Genomic DNA, 6000 nt, shown 5'->3' with positions numbered 1-6000 from the left:
GTCATCATCTTCACCATTGCTGTGTGCAGGAACACACAGAGAATGATGTTATAGGATTGCAGATATTTTCAGCATCTAGCAATTCCTCCTCCTTCACACCACTTGGTGTCCCCAGAAATCACTGTTCTGACTCTCACATCTGAGTCAAGACAGCTGCCCCAGTGTATAATCTCCTGGGTTCAGCAATCCCATTGGGCAGTACCCTTTGGGAAAGATGCAGAGAAGCTAACTGGGACACCTGCAGCCTCACCAGACACATTAGCTGGAAACTAGGCCTCAGTGTCCTTGGCCCAATGTTTTTATTGAGCCAAAATAACCTCCTCTGTGTCCTCAGAGGCTCTGAGAGTTAGGCAGATTCCTGGAAGGGCAGGAGGAAGAATGAAAGCTCCAGTAATAAGTCATCAGGTCGCCTCACTGGGCACTGTGAGGAAAGAGCCCAGTGTTCTCAGAGGGTGGCTCTGCTGTCTTTGCAGGACCTGAGCTTACTTCCCCTTGATACAGTTTTGGGGTTTCACAAAAGACACAAGACTGGGAAGCTAGCAGAAGCCTCAGAAGGCATTTGGTTCAAAGCCCTTATTTGCAGATGAGGAAGCTGAGGTTCATTGCAGTAAGCCATGTCCCTGCACAAGAGTAGGGTCAAGGTGCCCCTGAAACCCTTCTCCTTCTGACTCCAACTCAGGGTTTGCATCTATCCTCTAACCTGCTATAGAAGAATCAGAGACAACCAGGCCAAGCCCTGGTGCTGTTGTTATCTTCCCGAGGGAGTCAAGCCTGCAGAAGCTACCTATCCATTCCTCCTTTTAATCATCTAAAAATGGAATCAAACAGCTGAACACCATATAATATGCCTACAACCCCAGCATATGGGAGGATAAGAAAGAAGAATCACAAGTTCAAGGCCAAGCTGCACAACTTTCCAAGATCCTGTCACTAAAATGATATGGGCTGGGGTGTAGCTAAGTGGTAGAGCACACCTAGGTTATGCAGCATTCAGGAAGGAAGAAAGAAAGGAAGGAAGGAAAGGGAAGGGGAATGGAGGGGAGGGAAGGGGAAGGGAGGGGAGGAATGATTTTGAATTGACCCCTATCTGCCTTCTGTGTGCCAGGTGCTCATTAGATGTTCTACATGGATTAGTTCATTCCATCCTCCCAATGGTCTTTTCAGGCTGATGCTAGTTAACCCTCACTTCAGAGAAAGGAAAAAGGAGACAGGGGCTCATTGAGCAACTCAGAATAGGCAGCCTGGATCCTTGGCCAGTGCTTTTCCTCCTTTGTGCAATCAGAAGACCCCAGGTCCCCAGGGCATTAAAGCTGTTTATCCCAGGGCATGTTGGGCTGTGCAATGTGCATTGGTTATCAGTAAAATGAATATTTAAAGAATATGAATTATGGAGGTAGGGCCAGGATCTAGATCCTGTTAAGTAGGAGGCTTCCTAGAAGTGGCTTTCAGTGGGGGGCTTTGAACATGGGGTTGGGGAGCTTTGGTTATGATGGCAGTGGCCCACTGATAGCATATAAGAGATAAAGTCACTTAGGACAGTGCCAAAGAATTGACCTGCCTGAAAAGCCAGTAACAACCCACCATCTTCTCCCCCCACACACACACACTGAGAAATCTGTACATTAAGAAATGTCCAGAGTGACTGGGGTTTTAGCTCAGTGGTAGAGCACTTGTCTAGCATGTGTGAGGCCCTGGGTTCAATACTTACAATAACATAAAATTAAAAAAATAAAAATCAAAGTCATTGTGTCTATCTACAACCAAAGGAAAATATATTTTAAAAAATGTCCAGGGTCCAGGGCACTCTCTTTTGAAGACAGACCCAAGGGCAAGCCTCTGACTGAGCAAAAAATTTGAGGAGGAGGATTCAGGAACCTTCCAACTTAAGAAAAGATTCATGTGGTCCCAGGTCAGTCTTCAGTCATCTAGCAAAAGGCTAGAATTCAGTTCAACCAATATTTTCCAAGTTTTGTTATACTTGTCATTTTAATATATATACAATCTAATATGTACTTGAAAAATAACACCACATCCACAATTAAGTGAATATAATTACTGTTTTTAAGATGAATCTAAAAGAAGTAGATTTGTCCTTTGGTATCCACAGAGGACTGGTTCCAGGACCCCCATAGATACCCAAACCCATGCATGTTTAGGGCAATAATATTGGAATAGTAAGTGCATATAACCCACATGTTTTCTCCTGTCTACTCTGAATTATCTATAGTTTAGTTATAAAACCTAATACAGGACTGGGGTTGTGGTTCAGAGGTAGAGCACTTTCCTAGCATGCATGATACACTGGATTTGATCCTTAGCACCACATAAAAATAAAATAAAATATTGTGTCCACCTAAAACCAAAAAATAATTTTTTAGGAAACCAGAATACAATGTAAATAGTATATAAATAGTTGTTAGACTGTATTTTTTAGAGAACAGTAACAAGCAAAATATAATAAAATAAAAGTTTACCCGTTCCATGTCAATGCATTTTTCCCCATGGTTGAATTCTGGATGCAGAACCAAAGTATATAAAGCACTGACTATATTTCCCTTTTTAATAAGTAGAAAATGTTAACTCATAATACCAGGATTCCGGGTGTAATTCATGATATACATAATATATATTTTTGTCTTTGTCCTAGCTCCTAAAACCCATGTACTTCCCCAACTAATGAAAGACAAAAGGTCATCTTTTCTTATAATAGCTGGATTTTGGTCCCCAGTTCCTCAAACAGTGCCAGAGAGAGGAAGCGCCTTTTAACCACACAATTTAAATAAGGCGATTTGGGAAGAGCCCCTGGATAGCTGCAGAATAGAGGTTTCAGGGAAACCAACCCTGTGAATAGATAATTGGAATTATCAGCATCACCTCTCAACTCTGGAGAGGAAACAGGGACTGGGGGTTGAATTACTCAATAAGGACCAATGATAAAATCAATAATAGCTAAGTAATGAAGACTACATAAAACCCCAAAAGGATGGGAATTCACAAAGCTTCTGAAGAGATTCAGGCATTGAGCAGGTAGACACCCTGAGAGAACATGGGAGCTCCCTCCATACTCCTTTGCATCTTTTCCGTGGAGCTGCCTCTAAGTTGTAACATTTATAGTAAACCAGTTCATTTAGTTAAATGTTTCTCTTAGTTTTAAACACTGTTCTAGCAAATGATCAAATGGGAACCCCATTTTTTAGAGAGAGAGAGAGAGAGAATTTAAAAAATTTTATTTTTTATTTTTTTTAGTTTTCAGTGGAGACAACATATTTTTTTTTAATTTTATTTTATGTGGTGCTGAGGATCGAAGAGTTCAAAAGTACTAATGGGAAAATAACCAAGCAAGAATTCCCAGGAATATGAAAAGCAATAAGGGGAAACTAGTTTAAAAAGATATTAAAACTTTTATAAAACCAATAATGTGATACTGGTATATGAAGAAAAAGACTAATAGAATACAAACCCCAGAGACACCCCAATACCTCCAAAAGTTAACAATACCGTAACAGATTCAAAGAAGGGCTCTAAAAGCAACAGGTGAAAATAACAGACACACAGAAAAAGATAAAGTTGAACCTATGCATCATTCTGAACACCAGAATAAATCCTAATTTGAACATTTAAATGTAAATGTGATACCATAAAAGTACTAAAAGAAACCATGGGCAAATTCTAAAAATCTTGGAGGCCTTTCAGTGACTTAAACTCCAGATACCTGGGCTGGGGCTTTAGCTCAGTGGTAGAGTGCTTGCCTAGCACTTGTGAGGCTTTGGGTTTGATCCTCAGCACCACATAGAAATAAAGAAATATTTTTAAAAATCAAGATACCAAAATGATTAATATAAACTGTAAAATTTAAAGAAAAAAAATGTAAGACTTTTGTATACCAAAATATGTGAAGGTAAATAAAAATAAGTGAAAATCTGGGGAAAACTAGAATTGATATCACACAGGGCTAATCTCTCCAATTTACAAATTTCTAGAAATTGATAATGGGAAAAAGCAACCCAAAACAGAAATGTGAAAAACCCATTAATAGAGAGTTCACAAGAAAAAAAAAATACAATTAGTTTTTAAGCATAATATGCTCAGCCTTATTAATAATGATAGAAATCCACATTAAATTACTTTATACTAATAATTCTCATCTATCAAACTATTAACAAATTCAAGGGTTGTACACAGTACATTGGAAAGGTCCCAGAAAAAAAGGAACTCTCTGATACACTGAGATCTGCCCTCTTGTATCTGTGGTATTCAGACTGGATTCAACAATCATAGGTGAAAATATTTTTTAAAAAATTGTCATACTGAAAACATACCAACTTTTTGTTGTCACTAGTATCTAAACAATACAGTGTAATGACTATTTACAATGCAGTTATATTGTATTAGGTCTTCTAAGTAATCTAAAGATGATTTAAAAGTATGTGGAGAAAGTGCATAGGTTATATGCAAATACTATGCTTTTTATATAAGAGACTTAAGCATCATTGTATTTCAGCATCCACAAAGGGGTCCTCAAACCAATCCTCTATGAATAATGAGGAGCAATGTACTTGTGGAAGTTTGAAATGGTGCAACACCTAAGAAAGGAAGCATTTAACTAAATGATAAATGCATTGCCCACTGGCACAGTGATCCCACTTCTAGGAATGTATCCCACAGATGTACTTGCACATGTATAAAATGATATGTATACAAGCTGTTTCACCATAGTGTGGTCTGTGATAAACCTAGAAACAACCCAAACATTCTTATTCTATGTGCAATTCAGAAGAAAAATTGCCATGTGGTTACAACATGCCAATTTTAAGATTCCATCCATCTCAGATGTGCATCTTAAAAATCAATGAAATGCCTTAATTATAAACCACAGAATTGTATGGTAAATTATTTGGTTTTCTTCTAATTAACTCGTATGTCTCTCAAATGTAAAACTCCAAAATGGCATGCATGTTTTTATTCATTTGACATCATTTCCTCCATGCTTAGAAACTGGAATATTTTCAATAACTTTATAACTCATTATTTATTTAGTTTACTTAGGAATATGTGAATATGAAAAAAAAGTAATGGTTTTTAACAGTATTTTTAACCATACTGACCTCTTTTACTCTGGGACATTTTACTTGCTCAAAATAAAAAAAGTAATTATTTTCAATTTGGCTGACTTCTCAGGTCAAAGAGATTCAATACATCTCTACACAATTGAAAATATATTCTCTTCCAAGAAGTCTTTACTTACATGTTTGTTTCCACAGCACCTTTCAATAGTAATAAGCAACAAACACCTTACAAGATTTTTAAAAAGTCAAAATGAACATTCTTTTTAGAGTTAAACAAGTTGAAGAAATTTTTGTTACACTGTAGCTAGCTTGAGCTAAACGCATTTTAATTTTTCTCTATCATAACTAGTAGTGTTTCAAATGAAAAGATAAATTGTAATGAGTCATACCATGAGGTCTGGTGTATGTACATCTATCTACATTTTCCATATTCGCTAATATGAACTCCAGTAAGTAGAAAGGGTTATTTTAAAAGTGATTACATCTGGGCATGGTGCTGCTTCCTTGTTAATCCCAACAATTTGGGAGGCTGAAGCAGGCGGATCACAAGTTTGAGACTGCCATTTCAAGAAGGGGAGAAAGGGCTGGAACCCAGTGGTAGAGTGCCTCTAGGTTCAACTCCTAGTAAGTAACCCACCCCCCCAAACTGATGACATGAATGGATATTCTACTCAACTCAGAACTGCTGTCGTACACACCGCTGTCACTTCCCAACTCTGTTCTCACATCAAACTGCTAAAATGATATTAGTGTTTAGATGTCAACATTTCTAATGTGAATTCCCATTAAACACAGACAAACACAACCTTGCCTTCCAAGATTCTAGAATAATTGACAAAGGTGTCACTAACCAAGATCATGGCCTTTTTTATTTGTCAGACATATCAGAAAAAAAATTCCCAGAAAAATGTTGTTTTTCATCCCTTTCTTATTA

The sequence above is a fragment of the Callospermophilus lateralis genome, unplaced genomic scaffold (assembly GCF_048772815.1).
Source record: "Callospermophilus lateralis isolate mCalLat2 unplaced genomic scaffold, mCalLat2.hap1 Scaffold_63, whole genome shotgun sequence".
Classification (NCBI taxonomy): domain Eukaryota; kingdom Metazoa; phylum Chordata; class Mammalia; order Rodentia; family Sciuridae; genus Callospermophilus; species Callospermophilus lateralis.
This window is presented reverse-complemented; position numbering follows the sequence as displayed.